We start from the raw sequence: 21,082 nt of genomic DNA, 5'->3' as shown, positions 1-21,082 counted from the left end.
CCCAACAGAAATGGGGTAAGGCCCATAGCCAAAAAGACTTGGAAAGATTAAAATCCAAACCATATTGCCAATGAACAAAGAGCTCCTAGACATTAGAAGGAAAACACCAAGACAGATTTAAAAAAGACAAGAGATGAGACCAGATGGATGAAGTGAAAGGGCAATGTAAGAAAAAATGATCAACACTCTCATAATTCCTTTTACATAAAAAACATCTATTAGGTATCATGTTACCACATTTGGTGAGATTATCCATAGTGAGGATGCAATTTTGCAGAAGGTTCCAGAAGAAAAAGTTGATCTTTGCGGTGAGTCCAAGAAACCAGGCTTTCACCCACGTTGGGGCTTGGACCTAAGGTTGGAGAGACTCATAGCCAGAAGCCATCGAATGAAGGCCATTCATAGTACCCCCCCAAACAATAACATCCTAATTATTAGATAAAGGAATGAGTCTCACTAGGTCCATGAGCCTCTTCAGATCCATGGAAACCTCAATAAGGTCAATCTACCTATTGTTGAATTTGTAGTCCCTCACCCTGTTACCAAATCTTTCAATGCAAACATCAGCCCAAACATTGAAGCCCTCATTCTCCCAGAGAGGGCTCGAGCTGAGCCAGTCATCCATCCAAAAATTGATATCTTCTCCATTGCCCATAAACCATTTGGCTTTTCCAAAAGTTAAGTCCTTGGAACGCATCAAACCATTCCAAACAAAAGAGCCATTGTTGTGAGTCTCTTTGTTAATGAACTATTTGAGATTGAGGTTGTTAGGATATTTGGATAACATAGTGTCTCTCCATTCACCAACATTATTGAAAATTCTCTAGATCAATTTGGCTTGGAGGGTAGAGTTGAACTATTTCAGCTTTCTAATGCCTAGCCCTCCATGCTTCTTATGTTTACAAATAGAGTCCCAAGCCACCAAAGGATACTTCTTGCTCTCATCAGGCCTAGACCACATAAAGTTCCTTTGATTTCTTTCAAGGTGGGTAGCCACCTTGGAAGGGATGGAGAATAGGCTAAGGGCATAAGTGGGGAGGTTCTAAAAAGTGGACTTAATCAAAATGGTCTTTCCTGTTTGACTTAAAGTGATACATTTCCAACCAGCTAGTTTCCTATTGAAATGATCCACCAGATTATCCCAAAGACTCTACAGGCTTAACTCCCAAGGGGAGCCCTAAGTAGGTAGAAGGGAGCAAGCCAGCCTTACATCCTAAAATATTAGCAATCTTCTTCTCCCTTTTATTTGGGGTATTAATGAAGAAAACCAAAATTTTGTCCTAGTTGATCAGCTAGCCCGAGGCTTTGGAATAAGTGTTTAGAATCTTTTTAACTGATTTATCCTCCTTGACTGAGGATTCACCCCCCATAATGGTGTCATCGACAAATTGTTGGTGAGTGAAAACTAAAGGGCTAGAGGAAGGTTTCAACCCCACCAAATACCCTCTCCTCCTACTGGAATGAATGAGCCTCCCCAAGCCTTCTTCCAAAATGAAAAACAGGATGGGGGATAAAGGGTCTCCTTGTCAGAGACCCTTGGAAGGTTTAAAAATTTTAGAGGGAGCACCATTCACCTGGACAGCAAAGGACAAAGTGCTAACTAGTTGAGAGAAAAGCTCCCCCACCTTAGCATTAAAACCAAAAGCATCAAGAATATAGTCCAAAAATCCCCAGTCAACCCTTTCATATTGTAATCACCTAAAAATGGTCATCTAGACTATTAGCCCCCTTCTCAGCATTTTGGCTAAATTAATTTAATCACTTACCTAAGCCAAATTGCTAATAATCAATTTATTTGATTATAACCTATAGTTTGACTATGCTATCCTAAGTTCATTATTTGATTAAAAGAACATGTCCCCTTTTAATTAAATAAAAGACCCCATTCTTCTAACCCACTTAAAGTGCACACATAAAGTCTTTTTTCTATTTTGCAATTAAAAGAAAAGGCTTTGTGACTTTTGTCTTATATGACAAGTCAACTTATATTCTATTGGTTGATTTGTGTGTGCACATGGATCACTCCTCTTTTCAAATTCCACCGTTGATCATCCACCATCTTCATCTTGATCTCTACCGTCCATACATCTTTAAAAGGGAGAGAGCTTTCCCCCTCGATCCTCATTTTTGAATATTGTTATGCTGCAGGTTTTCTAACAGGTTTCTTTGGAGCTTTGTGGAGAACTTCTATTTCTTGTCTACATTCTCTCATACCATAGCATCTTAGCTTAGCTTTCATTTTTACATGTAGCTTAATCTCACATAGCTTAATAATGGTATTGTAACACTCTCATCCATGCTTAGAATAGCTGCACTTTTCATATTCATTCTAGCTTAATCTTCATTTGCATTGCATCCTTGAGGAACTCCTTGGGACATTTGCATTCTTGCATTTTGTCTTTGGAACCTCCCATTGCATGGTTTACTAGCAAGAAGAGTATCTCTAAGGCTCATTTGAGAGCCTTCTTATTCTTGAAATATACTCTCTTGCACTCCATGGATAGGGAGCTCTAAGCCGGCATTCAAACATTTCAACTCATGGAATCGTTTGGATAGAAGGGTTTAGAGTGGGACACTTTCGAGTGTACATTTTTGGCGCCCACCGTGGGGCTTGAATCAAATTTTCAGCTCCATTTGCTTTCATTTCTTATCTTTGGTTTTTTACAGCAGCATATTGGGTCTAATCAAATGCTTTTGTAGAATTATCACTTTGGTTTTAAGGCCAAACCATAAGTAAATTGGTTTGAAGGCCAAAAACTTAGTTGGTTTAAAGATTTGATCATATCTTTTAAACCGCTTGGAGTTTGGTTCTGAAATTTTTTTTGTAGGTTGTATATATGCTCAAAATGTTTCAGTCCGATTTTTAGAGAATTTTGAATTGATTTTCGGGAGTTATGAGTTTTTCTTTGTTTTTCATAAAAAGTTGTTTCTGATCGCAAATCAGCGATTTTTTTAAAAAAACTTACATTTTCAGAAAGGTTTTTCAATTCTAATGGGGGTTCTTTCTTTATGTTTTAAATTTTGAGATCGTATTAAGGATCAAAAACTCGATTTGATAAATTTGGCCTGTTTTGACAAAATCAATCTCTAGGGAGCAAATGAAGAGATTTTTTAAAATTTCTTGCATTTTTGGAAAGCTCTCTGATTTTTAATAGGGGTCTCTTTTTTTCATTTTCATTTTTGGATACGAAATCATAGCAAAAAAGTCCAATCTTGTTGACTAGGTCAAAACCGAAGAGTAAAAATGAAAGCATTTGTGATTAACTTGCACTTTCTTTGCATGTACTTGGTTGGAGGATAAATTAGATTTTTGAAGCAACTCACCACTTTTTATTGCAAATTTTTATGTTATTTCACACTAACTTTTGTTGCTAACAAGTTGTGATTTTAGGTTGCCATCCTTGTGAAAAAAAAATTGAAACATTGCATAAAAAGAATGCATGTCAAAGCTTCAAATGCACAAGGGCTACTAACGATTGTTTGCAGGGCTGCCCAAAACATAAAAACTCAAATTTCTTGCTTTTTTGTTTTCATGTGTGACATTGAATAATTGTTCATTTTTCATAGGCACATAAAACTTGTGATTGGAGTCTTTTGGTAATAGGAGAGTATGCTCTTCACCCTTGTGGTGAATCAGAAATCTTGACTTGCCATTTGGTTTCAAAAGCAAGGGGTAACTGAATCTTCTTGGCGTGTTTGGGAAAAAATGATTGGAATAGGAGAGTATGCTCTTCACCTTTGTGGTGAATCAGAAATCTTGACTTCCAAAAGTTGATCCACTCTTTGTGTAGTTTAGAATCCTTTAGAGGGCCTGCTCTCGGACAACCTGAGAGGAACGACCCAAGTGGGGACAAGACGATTACCTGGCTCTTCCAACCCACTATAAACTCAAGGCTATCAAGGACACAAAACCTTGGTAGACGTAGTGTTTATCTTCGTCTAGTGTGATCGCTTATGGGATTTCGACCATAGGGAGATCACTAGGCAAGAATGCTTAAGGTACTCTTGTGATCGCGAGATCGGTTACTCATCGCAAGGTGAGGTGTCCCATAATTGGGAGCAAGAGGAACACTATGAACGGAAGCCTGATCTAAAAACTCTAAGTTAGTAACTACCTTTTTTTTAGCCGCTCAACTTCTTGGTGCAAGGATTGATCGTAGTGGACTACCCGGATCACCCCAAGATTTACACTCACCATATGTGTTCCCTTGGTTATGCTTATGGCATTTTCATGACAAAGCCAATATCTCTTGTGGGCAACCACTTGGTGTGAGGCGAAGGAGCATCAAGCGTGGGCTAAGTTGTTGAGTAATGAACCATGACTTCTAGGTAGATATTGCTTGATGTGTTCTCGAATGTGGTATACTTGTGAAAATCTTTTGAACATACACATGACGATAATTCTAGGGAATTCTTTTGAGACGTCACATTAACTTGTATCATGTAAGGTTGCTTTGTCCCTTGCTTGATTGTTTGAAGACTACTCCATGTGTCACTATCTTGCTTGGAAAGAAATTTCTTTTGAACATCAAATTTACTATGCTATCAATTATTGCCAAACGTTGTCAACCAAGTCAAAATGTCAAGTGCAAAAATTTTCTTGTGTTGCTTGCTAAGGGGAGTCGCATCATTTGATTTTGATTTTCTATGTCTCTAGTTCTTGAACATGCTTAAAGTGACTCTTTGGTCTTGGTTCTCTTGGTCTTTCTATCTTCATGGTCTATGCATGCTTGCTAGTTATCCTTTTGCTAAAATGGTTACCTTGATTTCTTGACTACACTCTTGGGTTGGGAAAGTTGTTCACTTGTCACCCTGCTTGCTCTATCTATTTGGCTATTTGGGCATCTTGCCTAGCTATTGACTTGAGTCATTCATGTCGTAAGTTTCTTGGACATATTGTTTGACAAGTCACTTTAATCTCTCTCTGCTATCTTGACAAGTGAACACTCTACCTCCTATAGTTTCAACATCAAGTTATCTTCTAGACTATTTTATGCTTGGCTTTGCATCTAAAACTATGGGATCTAAACCTTGTGCTACCAAACTTCAACCAAATCTAGATGATCATGATATCGTCCATGTCACTAAAGAGTTTCAAGATCTATATGCACAATACAAAGAACTAGAAGAGACAAATAATCTTTCTTACCTTCATTTCTCTAAGCGCATGACAAAAATGAAGTCTAAAATTGAGAAAAGGTTAGAGGAGAAGATTGCATCATTACATGAATCTTACTTAAGGTCTTTACATACATGCGACTCACCTTCTTTGAGGTCATCCTCTTCTTCTAGGTCTATATGCTCTACTTCAAGACATCAAATTTCTTCATCTTCTAGATCTAAAGACCTCTTTAGAGAACAAGCAAGTGATACCTACTTTGAGCCTATGCTAAAATTTCATGATGGACCTATCTTTGACCAAGATAATGATGAAGACATGGATGCATGCTACTCACTTGAGAAACAACAAGAAGATCCTAGAAATATTTTTGAGAGGACTTTTACTCCCTTGGAACATTCTTATGATGACATTTTGCAAACACTTCTTGGCACCAAGCTCATCATGTTGCCTAAGTCTAGCTCCTATGGAAATCCTTTCTTGGATTATTATTGTGCCTATCATCAACATAATGAGCATAGTACTTCAGATTGCATTGAGCTAAAACATAAAATCCAAGATCTTATGGATAATGGAATTATTGGAACCTCTAGTGACTCATGTGCTAAGGATACTTCTCTTGAGCAAGATTACGTTGATGAACCTATGTCTAGTAGTGGCTCCATTACATCTTCCACTTCTTCCAACAATCATGCATCTCCCAACACTTCAAAGCTTTCCAACATGCCTTTATCAAATAAAGAACCTAATTCTTTTCACGTACACTATGCCTATTCTCAAGGGCTATCTCTAAAAGAAACTCAAGCTAACCTTCACTTGGCTGCAAACCTTTTCCATGCTACTAATACTAAACATCCTCAACCTTCATGCACTGCTATGCCTAATCCATGCTCTACTTCATTCACTCTTCATTCTCCCTTTTCCTTAGAAGTGGCTCCATGTCAAGAGGACTCTCAAAAAGAAAAATCTATAAATGTTAAGAAAGATCAAGATCAAGCACCCTTTCATCTCTTTCAATATTTTCTCCCTCCATATCCTATATCTTGTCCACCCCCCAAGTATGATGAAGATACCACTTCCATTATCTCCCTTGAGCTTACTGAAAATTATGAGAAAAGTTCTCTTCATATGCTATCCAAAGCTACTTGTCAAGATCAAAGCATTCCCTCATGTTCTACCTCTCCACATCCACTTCAAAATTGTGCTCAAGCTTCAAATGCTTCTATTAAAAATGTTGTTCCTATCAAATGTACTCATGAGTCTATTGATGGCTTTGACCATGTTTCTCACTCTAAAGATGTTGATATCCCTTCCCACTATCCCTCTGCATCTTCTAAATCTATCTTTGGTCCTTATCCATCTAAGCTAAAGCCTTCAAACCTTCCATCCATATTGGGGCCTTACATTCCTTCATCTCCTACACTTTCCATTTCTAGCTCTCCCATCATACCTCAAGATCAAAAAAGACACTCATCCTTGATGACTTTTCACCCATCTATACGTCTAAACCAGTCATATCATCCGTATTCATCCACAAATCCCAAGTCCTTTGGAAGTGAGAATAAACATAAGAATCCATTGAAAAAGAAAGATCACTATGTCTCATTTAATCGACATGTGAATTCTAAGAAGGAGAAAACACAAAAGAAACTGCAAAGGTCCACTATTAAAAAAGCTAAATCAAAGAAAATATGGGTTCCTAAACCCATTATTGAAGAAATGTGTTTTGAAGTATCCAAAGCAAAATCTAAAGCTATATGGATTCCCAAGTCTCTTTTAAAAGACTTGAATATTGAAAATACTTCAAAGTTGACATTCAAGCTTCCAAAGGCTTCCATTCCATCTTCTTCCAAAAATCTTTCTAAAAATATTCCAAAGCCTTCCACTCCACTTTTTTCCAAATCTCTTCCACCTTCTCATAGATCTAAACCTCAAGCTATTTCATCCATGATTCCTCCATCATTCCAATACCCTTCAAGGTGTGTGTCAACGTTGATCTTGTCCAATATTTCAACTACCCTCATGAAATCCTCTAAAGCTTACACTAATTTTCTATACATGAACTATTATCCTCCATATACTCTTCCTACTACCATTTCTCTTTCATCACCCTATCAACATCTTTGAGCATACCTTTCTATGGTCTTGGCTTATCATGACTTATCTTTTCTATAGGAGCATTATCTACATTCAAAAACCTTGAGCTCTTTCTTAAAATTCAAAAAAAAGAAAAAAAAAATGAAAATGTGCCTTGGTGAAAACCACTTTTTGTGGCACCTTGGTAGCAAAAGTAAAGAGAAATAAATTCATCCTATGGTGAAAACTACTTCTTCTGGCACCTTGGATAAGTACCATGATGAAAACCTGGCAAACAGGCATCATGCGTAATTCTTCCATCATCCATCTATCCCCTCTTCTCTCTTTGATCTTGACAATGTTGAGTTATCTTTGCATATTGGCTATCTTATCCACCAGATTTTCTATTGTGCTCTCCCATTCACTCATAGCCTCTATCTTGAGCTTTATTCTTATTGCTCTATCCCATTGCTATACTATCTAGTTGACCCCTTGATCTTGATCATAATAAATGAAACATGGTTCTCATAGGTCTCTTGACATGGCTACTCTTTTGGACTACACACTTCATGCTATCTCACTTGTTGGCTTCATTACTTATTCTACATGCTATCTTTCTCATTACTTCCATTGCTTATCCAAAACATGCTTCATATGACTATTTCACCTCTTTCCCTAGCTTGGGTACTCTTGAGGAGTCAGTCCTTGAGGATCACTTTCACTTGCTTCATACTCTTTTTTCATCCATCTTTGCTTATCCACTGGCTTGTTGCTCCATCATATCCTATACCTTGCTAGACATTGGGAGAAAATGATGTGATCTTGCTTGAGAACTAGTGATCTCTAAAACCTTCTAAAAAATCCAAAAAATCATATATGATGCTGAAAAAATCCTAAAAATTAGAAAAAATCCTGAGAAAAGATCATCTTAGTGAAAACCCAGCAATAGGCACTTTGATGTATCACCAAAAAAATTCAAAAATTGAAAAAATACAAAAAATTGAAAAAAGTCCTAAAAAAATTTGTCAAGTGGTGAAAACCTGGAAACAGACACTACTTGAAACCCTTGCACCTCTATCTATCAATCTCAATCACCTATTTTGCTACACATTTCCTAGCTTGGAATTGTTTCTTGTCCTCATCTTGGGGGCATAGCTACTTAGCCTATTGAGGTATTCTTGTGGATTAGGGTTTCTTTGACAACTCACAAAATAGTGTTTCTCAACACTTCCCCCACTTTGACATCAAGTGTTTTTTAACACTTTACAGATAGTTTACCTACGGTCTCCGATGTCGCGATATCTCACTATCAGAATCAAGTCTGGAAGAAATGGCCAAGTGACTTACACACACGCACTTTAACACTTAAACAACTGAGCTATGCTGATCTTTATCTACTTTGTGTGCTGTCTATCATGATTTCTTTGCCAGGTGTTCCCTCCCTAATAGTCTTTCAAGGATGTCATTGACTAGAAGACTGGGGGCATGGGACATATTTTCTTGATTTCTGCTTGTGGGTATACTTTTGTTTGTCTATAGTGTTGTAAGCATTCATGCTTGTCCTATTCAACACTTTGACTTATAAATGTATCATCCTTGATTGTTTTTGCAAGACCGCACTCAGGGTTTATCCCGGCGCTTATGCCTTGATACAGGTGTAATCTTGCTAAATTAAACTTAGGGAATCTAATCGTGTAGTTATCTTGACTTACATGTCTCTGATGCTTAGATTGGATTTCCACATACCTATCTCATATTGATCATATTCATATCCTCATAGTTATACTAGTGATGGTTGTATGATCTCATGATGTCCCTAATAAATGCTCAATGATGAAATTAAGAGTCTAAATGTTATGCACTTCTTGCTGGTAAACCACTTTGCATATTAGCTTGCATTTTAGGTTCATTTTATAGCTTAGTCTTGCATTCTTGCATATGGGGAGAGCTCTCTCTTCATCTTTTTGTGGACATATCAGCTAACTCCTTTCATATATTTCTTTACTTTCTTCTTGTTCATGTCTTTTCACCTTCTTAATCTTTCGCTTCATCTCTTTTCTATCTTATCATCACATTATATAAAATTTTTGACCTCTTAAATAATTTCAACGTCCTAGATTCATTTTCGGGATCGAAATCCAAATTCGAGTTCACCTTGATGGTCAAAATTGTCTTTTGAAATTCTACTTTCTTCTGAGCAGTTAGCTGACCTTTTGAGGTCTAATCTCTGAATCATCACTGGGGCATCTTCATTTCTTCATGTCTTCATCATTTCCATACTTCATATCTACTTAAATTCACTATTTCATGTCTAAAATCACCTTTCTACTCGTTTTGACCTAATTTTTATGCTATATCCTTCAAGGTCAACTCTAGTCAAATTGGGGCATTTTATCAATTTTTTTATATAGTCATTCTTGGGTTCTAATCATCTATCTGTCATCTTGGACATTGCTATATTCTAATTTTCTCATTTCTAGTCAATTTTTGCATCCCCTTACCTCATTTCAATTTCGATCCCGAGGGGGCAGAAATACTCTATCACTGCTTAGGAGCATTTGTTTGATCTTCTCACTTGCTCTCACTCTATCTGCTTTTCTAAGTGTTAGTATTCTTCTTGAATTCTGACATCATCTCTTCCTAGTGTTTAGTACTATCACTATCAGGCTGTACATTCAAGACTTGCTATCTTTTTCTACATTTCGTTCTTCAAAATCAGATATCTATATCTATCATCGCCTACTTGGTTTCAATTTTCTTTGACATAATGTGTTCCCAGATCGATCACGCATTAGTCAAAGAGGGGCAAATGTAATCACCTAAAAATGGTCATCTAGACTATTAGCCCCCTTCTCAGCATTTTGGCTAAATTAATTTAATCACTTACCTAAGCCAAATTGCTAATAATCAATTTATTTGATTATAACCTATAGTTTGACTATGCTATCCTAAGTTCATTATTTGATTAAAAGAACATGTCCCCTTTTAATTAAATAAAAGACCCCATTCTTCTAACCCACTTAAAGTGCACACATAAAGTCTTTTTTCTATTTTGCAATTAAAAGAAAAGGCTTTGTGACTTTTGTCTTATATGACAAGTCAACTTATATTCTATTGGTTGATTTGTGTGTGCACATGGATCACTCCTCTTTTCAAATTCCACCGTTGATCATCCACCATCTTCATCTTGATCTCTACCGTCCATACATCTTTAAAAGGGAGAGAGCTTTCCCCCTCGATCCTCATTTTTGAATATTGTTATGCTGCAGGTTTTCTAACAGGTTTCTTTGGAGCTTTGTGGAGAACTTCTATTTCTTGTCTACATTCTCTCATACCATAGCATCTTAGCTTAGCTTTCATTTTTACATGTAGCTTAATCTCACATAGCTTAATAATGGTATTGTAACACTCTCATCCATGCTTAGAATAGCTGCACTTTTCATATTCATTCTAGCTTAATCTTCATTTGCATTGCATCCTTGAGGAACTCCTTGGGACATTTGCATTCTTGCATTTTGTCTTTGGAACCTCCCATTGCATGGTTTACTAGCAAGAAGAGTATCTCTAAGGCTCATTTGAGAGCCTTCTTATTCTTGAAATATACTCTCTTGCACTCCATGGATAGGGAGCTCTAAGCCGGCATTCAAACATTCCAACTCATGGAATCGTTTGGATAGAAGGGTTTAGAGTGTGACACTTTCGAGTGTACACATATGCCTTAGAAAGATCTAGCTTGAGAAGAAAGCCCTCCTACCTTCCAGCATCTAAAGAGTGGATAACCTCATGAACTTCCATTATGGAATCGAGAATTTGCCTACCAAGGACAAATCCTGATAGTTGGGGAGAAATAATAACTGGTAGAATGGAGATAATTCTATTGGCAAGAACTTTTGCAAAGATCTTATAAAAGGAATTGCATAAACTAATGGGTCTAAAAGAACCGAAAGTGTCAACTCCAGCAATCTTAGGAATGAGGACTAAAAAGGTAGCATTAATTTCTTTCAAGAGGTCCCTCGCCCCAAAGAATTCCTGAAAAGTTTGAACAATATCCTCATGAATAATGTCCCAAAATTACTGGAAGAAGAAAGTGGGGAAGCCATCCGGACTAGGGGCCTTTTCCACTGGAAGGCCAAAAATAGCCACTTTAATTTCCTAATACTTGGGAATGGTCAATAAGTTCCAATTTTGATCCTGCCCAATGATTTTGGGTATTACAATGATAACATCATTCTGATCTTCTATATTCAAGTTTATATCCTTAGTGAGAATCTTAGAAAAATATCTGATTGCCTCCTCTGCAATCAAATTGTCTTTTTTAATAGTCTTGCTCCCCTTTTTTATTTTAGTGATTCTATTAGTGGCCCAGTGCTTTAAAGCAGACATGTGGAAGAATTTTTTGTTTTTGTCTCCTTCCTAAAGCCAAAAAACTCTAGATCTATGTCTCCAATACATCTCCTCTTTACCAACCACATTATGAAGCTCAGTGAGGATGTCTTTCTCAACATTGAGAGAGACATCATCATATCCCCAGATCTAGATACCATTTTGAACATCAACCAAGTTTCCCAGAAGCCTCTCTTTGTCCTGGAAAACATTGCCAAAGTCATACTTGTTCCACTTATAGATCTCAATTTTAATATATCTAGGTTTCTTAGCAACCTTGTACATAGCAGTCCCATCCACAACAATGTCCCACCATTTCTTGATCTTGTTGCGCAAACTAGGATGGCCCATCCACAGTTTCTCAAATTTGAATGGAAAGGCTTTTACCTGCCAATTTTGTCCATAGAAAGGGAGATAGGGGAGTGGTCAGACCCAATCCACACAAGAGCAAAAAGCTTACAATGGAAGTTACCCAACTAGTCCATAGAAATGAGAGCTCTGTCCAATCTAACCTGAATATAGTCCAGCCCCAACCTCCTATTGGACCAAGTGAACTTGCAGCCCCCAAGATCCACATCAAGAAGAGCTAAATCCTCAATCAGATTAGCCAAGTGTTGCCTACTTTCCCCATTAGGCCGAAGCCCCCCTAACTTATCAGAGGTTAGGAGAGGAGTATTAAAATCTCCTATAACAGTTCATTTAGAAACCCCTAAATCGGAGACCATTTCCTAGATCTTGTCCCAAAACATCCTTTTATCATTCTGGGTGTTGGGGGCATACAGATTCAACAAAAACCATCTAATTTGATCCAATGGGTTAAAAGAGTTCATAAGCAGAATTTTACTTTCATTATAGAGGATGGTGACCTCTAGTAAGTCCTTCCAAATAGTGAGAAGTCCTCCTGAAGCTCCCTCCAAATCCATTGCAGTACTACGCAGTCTTTTGCCAAAAGAAATCATCTCTATTTTTTCCTTCTTCATTTTGGTTTCTTGAATTAAAAAAACATCTGGCCTTTGGTCCCTAATCATATTCCTAACAATCTCCTCTTTGTGGATTCCATTGAGTCCACAAATGTTCCAAGATATGATCTTCATGATTTGATTGATGAACATGATTCCAGGATGGTTCTCTACATCCTGTCCATAATATTTCTTCTTATTTCCTCCATTCTAAGTTGATTCTTTTTCTTCCTACTTGAATGGTTAGAAATGTGTCCAATATCTGCTTTCACCTTACTCCTTGTTGTAGCTGGAGAAGTTGGTGAAGGGTCCCAACTATTCTTCTTTTTTTTGTTTTTGACCAAAGACCAGGGAGCTTTATTTTCCTCCTTGCAATTATCAAAAAGAGCTTCCAATCTAGCTAGATGCCCCAGAGTGGTGGCCGAAAGTCTTTTGAGGATTTGATTCACAGTCTTAGGGGAGACCCTATTGACCAGGCTTGTGTTGGACTCCTTAGAGAGAGGAGGATCTAGTTGTTCTCCAATCGGTACCTCCAGAGAGTCTAGGACAAAGGATAAATCTAGTTCTAGCTCATTAGAGATCAAGACCTCTAGCAAATCCTTCTTCTCAGGAGATGGGGTTTCCCCCTTACCTACCAATTATGGTATATCTATGATTACCTTTTTATGAGGGGGGCTTCTCGATACATCCCTCTTATCTTTATCTAAAGCATCCTCTGAGTTCTGAAGGGCTAAGGCCTCAACATGAGGATCTGCAACCTTTTTCCTATTGTCTATCCCTACTTACTCCCCTGGTTTATTGTCTAAATTATTTTTCTTCTTCCATTCTTTTTTGGGAGCATTGGCTATGTTCTTGCCAACTTTGTTTTGGGTTTTTCTGTCCTTTCCTTTTCCTTTGAATAATGGACATGTGCCTACTTTGTGGCCTACCTTTTTGTAGTGAAAACATGCAAAAGGAACACTTTCATAGTTGATCTGTTGTACCCTTCTTCCCAAACAAGATTGAAATTCAATTACTTGGGGCATGTCCTATCCCTCAGTCACGCCAACACAAATTCTAGCATATGTAAGCCTTTTCTTGGCTACTGTGATAGGATCAATAGATAGAAGTTCTCCAAAAGATCTTGTGATACCATCAAAAATAGCCTCATGCCAATATTCAAGAGGAAGTTTAGGCAATCTAATCCAGACCTAGGCCTGGGTTAGGAAATCATTGTTTAGATCTAGGCTAGAGGTCCACTTTTGCAAGATCAGGGTAGATCTACCCAAGGAGAAGTTTCCCACACACAGGATTTTAGCAAAGTCCTTAGAATAAGAGAACTCAAAGGTCATGAAACCTTTGGCCATGGTAGTCACCTCAACATGCCCCTTTAGCTCCCACTTTTCCTTGTAAAGACCGTAACAAGGTCAATGTTGGGCCTCGAGCCTATAAATTTACCCACCAGAGTAGTTGCCATGCTGAGAATGTTATGATCGATAATTTCTCTAGGGACTTCCAGAGCAAAGATACCCTTCTCCTTAATTTTAGGAAAGGTTGACTTACCTGTCAGTTTGACCCTGAAGAGATTTAACCACCATCCCCAGGCCCCAAAAGTCTTGCCTCTTGAAGACCTAAGACAAGGGTGAGGGAGAATCTCCTTGCTTGGGTGAGGTTGCAGTGCCCATGGGTCCCCATCCTTGGATGCATTGGCATCTTGCCCTTCCTTTTCATGCTCTACACCTGCAAATTGTTCCCCAATACTTGTGTTCACCAGATTCTCACCTAAAGCCCGATTCAAATTTATGTTCCTCGTTGCTCTACTCCCCATCTTCTTCACTGCTCCACTACTTGATAGCAAGTAGTTATCATAGAGAGGTAACCAAATTTTGAAAAGTGATCCTTAGTGGCATTTTTTAGCTTACATCTAATAAACTAAGCCCATATTTTCAACTTAGAACGATGCCTAACATGGAGATTTTTGACCAAATTCAAGTAGGATGAAGTGACAACACCCCTAGATCAGCTAAGATGCAATTGTGACTATGTTTTACAAGCATCAAAGACCAAGAAATATTAGGATAGAAGAATGTATCGTATGATAGAGTTGACAGTAGTTGGGCGATACTTTTCTTCCAAATGATAGTTTTCCTTAAGGAGTGCGATAGATTTTACTAGTGTTAGGTGGTATAATTACAATAGGCAAACAATACTTTTCTAGTACAAAACTTAATATGATATTTCTCAAAATTTAATGCAATAAAGAGCCAATGAATTGTGAAAAAGATAATTTTGAACTAAAATAAACTTAAGTTTCAGTTTGAATGTCAATTTTTTTCAGACCAAAATGTTATGTAGATTGTATAAGACCTCAATTTTCATCAAAGAACAACATGGTTTGTAAAGAGTAAGGATGATTCACATGTCTCAAACAATTGGACAAGGGACAAAGTAACCTTGCCAACACACAATTGTGATATCAAAGAAAATTCCTACCAATTCTAATGAGATGTTTGATTTGCAAGAACATTTACATGGGTCTAGCATATCCAAAAACACATGCCAAGCAAGATCTACCTAAGAGTCATCGTTCATTACCCAACAACTTGGCCCACGCTTAGTGCTCCTTTGCCTCACACTAAGCAATTGCCCACAAGAGATATTGGCTTTGTCATGGAGATGGCATTAGCATAACCAAGGGGACACAAATGGTAAGTGTAAATTCTTGGGGTGATCTAAGTAATCCACTAGGATCGATCCTTGCACCAAGATGTTGAGTGGTAAAATAAGGTAGTTTCTAACCTAGTGTGTTTAGATCAAGCTTCTATTTGTTGCACCCCTATTGCACCCAATTACGAGACACCTTGCCTCACGACAAGTAATGAACCTCACAGTCACAAGAGTACCTTAAGAATTCTTGCTTAGTATTTTCCTCATAGTACTAATCCCACAAGTACTCACACTAAGAGAAGACAAGCACTACATATACCAAGGTTTTGTGTCTTTGATAGCCTTGAGTTTATTGTGGGTCAGAATAGTTGGGTTCACTTGTCCCCACTTGGGGAATTCCTCTTGATTGCTCAAGAGCAAGCCCTCTAAAGGATTCTAAACTAAAATAGATTGGATCCACTCTTGGGGGTCAAGATTTCTAATTCACTATGAGGGTGAAGAGCATACTCTCCTATCCTAATTATTTTCCCTAAACATATCAAATAAATTCAATTAATCCTCTTTCTTTTGAAATATAAGGATGGGTCAAGATTTTTGATTCACCGCAAGGGTAAAGAGCATACTTTCCTACCACCAAGAGACCACAATCACAAGTCTTATGTGCCTATGAAAGATAAATAATTAGTATTATTTCCGCACACAAAATAAGGGAAACACAAAAACTTGTTTGGTTGTTATGCTTTTAGGCAGCCTTGCAAACAACTATTAGTAGACTTTTTGCATTTGAAGCTTTGACATGTGTTCTTTTAAGGAAAATTTTCAAGCATTTAGGGCAATACCTACAAGAACATACATTAGTCCAACAAAAGTTAGTCCAAAAAACAAGGTGAAAACCTGAAATAAACCTCTCTCAAATAGTAATGATATGAAAAAACCCAAAAAGAAGACTGCTAAAGACCAAAAAGTGATCAAAGAATCTAAACAACAATAATTTTTAGGCTGGGCAATAGTTTTTTGCTATCAAAATATCATACGATACTTTTCAGTATAGGGGTATGATACTTCTGCTCTGTACAATACTTTGCATTATACCCAAGCAATAGCTTCTTGTATACTGGTATGACAGACCTTTGTATGGGTGCATGATACTTTTACTAGAAAAGTATCACACGATAGTACTAAGAACTATCATAGGATATTGAGAAAGTATCACATGATAATCATGACTACAAGAAATAAAAAGACAAGACAAGAAGCGAAAAATGCAAGAAAAAGTGCAAATTAAGAGGCAAAACCAAAATGTTTAGCCCCATAGTGGGCGCAAAAAATGTACACTAGAAATGTGCACTTCTCTAAAAAATTTTATCCAAGTTATCCCATGAATTGGAACACTTGAATGATGACTTAGAGTTTCCTATCCATGGAGTGCAAAGATGTGCATTTGCGCATATGAGGAGCTCTTAGTCGAGCCTTAGAGATACAACCCTTGCTGGTAAACCATGCAATAAGATATTCCTTAGACAAGAGAAAGAATTCAAGTGTCCAAAAATAGTTCTCAAATATGAAATACAGCTATAATTTATACTAGAATGAGGTGCACTAATGTGTCTAAACTAAGTCAAATGAGAGTATTATAGCCACTTAGTTAAACTAGGTGATCTAGATTATTGCAAAAGAGAAAGATACACTATTGCAAATGAATCTAAATTACTTTCAAATGAATCTAAGCTAATATGAGAATGGTGATGAGATAATTTAGACAAGAAGTGAGAAGTTCTCCACAAGCTCTAAGAAATTTTGTTGAGAAACCTGTAGCATAACAATACTCAAGAACGAGATCCTTTGAGAAGGATAGAGCTCTCTCTGTTAAAGGTTGATGGACGGTTGAGATCAAGATCAAGAAGTGAATAATAAAGTTTGGGGGTTCACTTTTTGCATGATCCATGTGTAAGGGAAAGTCAACCAATGAAAAGGAGTTGAATTTTCATGTGAGACAAAAGCCTTTTCTTTTAATTTGTAAACAAAAAAAGGACTTATGTGTGCACATTGAATGGGTTAGAAGAATGGGTTCTTTTATTTAATTAAAAGGGGACATGTTCTTTTGATCAAATATGGACTTAGGATAACATAGTAAAACTATAGATTAAATCAAATAAATTGATTTTTAGCAATTTGGCCTAGAGAAGTGATTAATTAATTGTGCCAAAATATTGAGAAGGGGGCTAATAGTCTAGATGACCATTTTTAGGTGATTACAACAGACACTTTTAACTTCTTTAAGAGACTTTAGTGACATGTCATATCTAACAATAAATTTCACTCACATCTTCCTTATCTTCAACCAATGTATAAGTTTAAATCCCCAATAATCCCAAGGATGGGAATCTTGTGATAATTTGTTGAGGAAAAAGAGGTAAGACTAACCAAACAAGATTCTTTTTTTGTTAATGAAACCAAGGATAACTAGAGAATAGTCACATCTACATGCTTTTATAATGATAAAAGAATTAGAGCTTCCTTTTCATCAAACTTTCAGGATGTGGACTAATCATTATGGAGAAAAAGGTAAAAACTGACGTAACCTTATTAAAGACACAACCAAAGAAAATTGAAACTAAGGCAAACCAAAATTACAAATTAGGAATGATTATTTACATGAACTTTTATTTACAATGGAGAAGGGGGGAAAGACCCTAAAAATTAAATATGACCATTTATAGAGTGGTGAAAATATGAGCCTTTTTGGATAAACTTTTTGAAAAATGGATGCATATTTTGTTGAAAGGCAAGCAACGGGACCAAAGCAATGTTCATCTCATCTATGAAAGATGTATGAATGGGGGGGAAAATAAATATAGAACCAAAATCTTCTTCCAAATTTTTCAAATCAAAATTATCTTTCACAAAGATAGATGAAATGTCAATAACTTTTTCCATACCTTGAGTCTCTTGATTTTTTGATTGTCCATGTGATATTTCTAGTGTAAATTGTTGCATTGATTCCCCCAAAGGAAGATAGGGGAAAATATTTGTAAGGGTCTAAAAAATGCATGAATCTTTTTCTTCCTCTTTATTGACATCTAATTCATCTTCAAGATCTTTTTCTTGTTCATTTTTTATTCCTCCAATTTCTTCTTCTTCACACATTTTCTCTATTTTTTTGGCTCTTGCATAAGAGATTTATTCTAGATGAGGATATAACCATAGAAAGCTTTTAGAAATCCCACTTGTCTTGTCAAATCCCCTACGACCTCTCTAATTGGATTCTCTCTAAATTAAGGTATAAAGATAAAGACATCCACATCATTTTTATTTCTTGTAGGATTCCAATCCCTTAAAATATCTGGATATCTATGAAACACCTTCTGGTATTCAACTTCAATAGACCTGCCAACCTCCATCCTAGGGGAGGTCCCTCTAAATTCTAGAAATAAACTTCACAAGGCAATTTGAGATTCCCCAATAGAGTCTCCAAAAATTGTTAGTAAGCAATTTTGACTTCTTCTAAAGTCCTTCACAAATAACTCTTAAATGCCCAAATTCAAAGACAAACTCTAAAACCAACAATTGAGTCACTTGCACTTATTTTGTCAAGAGTTATTTGAATTTTGAAATGAAGGTACATATCCCTTCTTTTGATTTATAGTAAATAATTTTTTGATTATGCCTTTAATCAAAAGGCAAAGAAGGTACACTAACATTGATTCATCAACATGAAATTAATGTGAACCTTGATTTAAGTAACTTAGGAAAATAAAATAAAATATATAGAACACATGTTATCTAATCAATCTTCCTAGTTATTAAGAAATACAATGGAGGTATAACACACCCTCACATATTTTGGTATATAAAACCACATGATTTCATGACACACAAATTCCCTAATAAATGAGAGCAAGACAATATTTAAAACGTGACTAGAGTAACCACAAGATCACTTCCAATCAAAGAAGAATAGATTCAAACCAACAGATCTCAAAATAAATTTCTCTTCATTCCAAACATACAAACAAAATAGCCACATGATCACTTTGCTCTTGCACTATAAACCAATTTACAAGTGTAAAATAAAATCACCTCTGTTTACTTTGTTGGCATTAAGTTATGTTTTCCATTAGTGACAACACTTATTCATATATATATATATGGTTACCAAGTTCATCACTCAGTCTCCAATGTCTACCAAGTGAAAACATGTAGTAAGTAGTATAGTAGTTATCATCAAGTAGTTAGTGGATACCGAGCTTCACATTATTTACTAAGTCATCAATTACTATGTTGTGAAGCCAATATCTATCGAGTAATGGATGAGCAGTGTTTACCGAATGCAAGCAAGGTAAACATAGTGTTCAATTCTTATCGAGTTACACTATATCTACCAAGTTTCCAAATGTTCATTGAGTTCGAAACTATGTTGAGTGACTAGAATGGACTGAGCCTCTACTTCTACCGAATTCATGATGATGTCAAGTAATGCAGTGGACACCGAGTATCAGAAGGTCGCCAAGTTAACTATTAAAAACCCAAGTTTCTACATTTGGGCCGACTTAGTAATATTTGTGCTAACTTGTGTTTTGGCCGACCTTGTTGATATGAGAATTGGAATGGTATATATGTAATGTACTATATCATACCCAATGTATGGATGTGATGACAAGTAATGTTTTGAGAAGAGTGAATGCAAATCAGCAGCAGAATAGAGTATTTAGAAAGGTCTATAAGGAGAAATCAAGTTAAATCTATCACAAGAGGTGATTAACATTTCAAGGATCTAATCAGCAAATCAACTGTAAGTCAAATCTATTGTTTTATCCTAACAGGTGAATCTGTTTCTAAATCCTTTAACAGGGTAGAATTAATAGTCTTTTCTCTAAATCTCCTAACAAAGTGCATACTTCATTATATGTTTGTAAAACCTCTTACAAGGTGGACCTAGTAGTCCTAATTGCTCTTAACAGGGTAGATCATCAGAAGTGATCATTGTAAGCCTTAACAGTCCAACTTTATACTGTAGTATTGAAGTTTTGTGGGTATCATCCCCACCACAATTTTACTCTCTATTTGGAAGATTTCTGGGTCACCAAATATTGTGTTCATGTGCCATGAATGTTTATTTTTTAGTTTCGCATGCATGCAGTAGATTAGATGATTTAATGGTGAATGGATTATGTTGATTAAGTGTTGAATCTGTTAAAAGTTTTTGAAGTTACTAATTTACCCCTCCCCTCTTAGTAACTTAGCTAGTCTTGATTATTTCCAACAATTGGTATCAGAGCTTTGTGGTTCTCAGGATAAAGTTTGATAGCTTGAGCAAAGATCAAGGATAATGGAGATATTCAAACTTGACAAATCTATTGACAATGAAAAGCTAGATTTGGAGATGGCTATAGCTCAACTCAAGGAAGCAAAAGAGCATCTTTCTCAATCCCTAAAAAGAAGGAAGGAACTTGCAAGATAGATGAATGACCACAAGTATGTTGAAGAAAAGATTGAAGACTTTTTTCATTCAAGTAGTTCAAATGAAGCTAATGAGGCAATCAAAGAACTCCTAGAAAAGAATGGCTCACTGTAAGAAGAGGTAAGAAAATTGAAAAGAGAACAAGAAATTCAGTCAATAAGAATGTGTGAAATCTTGGAACAAAAGAATAATGCAAGTGAAAACTTGGAAGCAAGGAACAATGAAACTCAAAATCAGTCCCTTCAGCAAGAAAATCTTATCAATCAGCTCTCTAATGCAAATGAGGAAATCATGAGTCTCAAATCTGAAAATGAAAGGTTAAGAAATGACTTAAGCACTAAAAGGAAAATCAATGAAAGATTGAAAGCTGATCTAAATTCTAAGAAGCAACTGAATGAAAGAATAATGAAATCCCAAGCAGACATGGATCAATTGAAT

This window comes from Cupressus sempervirens, chromosome 8 (genome assembly GCF_028749045.1).
Source record: "Cupressus sempervirens isolate cs-2001-9-10 chromosome 8, ASM2874904v1, whole genome shotgun sequence".
NCBI classification, from domain to species: Eukaryota; Viridiplantae; Streptophyta; class Pinopsida; order Cupressales; family Cupressaceae; genus Cupressus; species Cupressus sempervirens.
The sequence above is the reverse complement of the archived record's forward strand: the minus strand, read 5'-3'. Positions refer to the sequence as shown.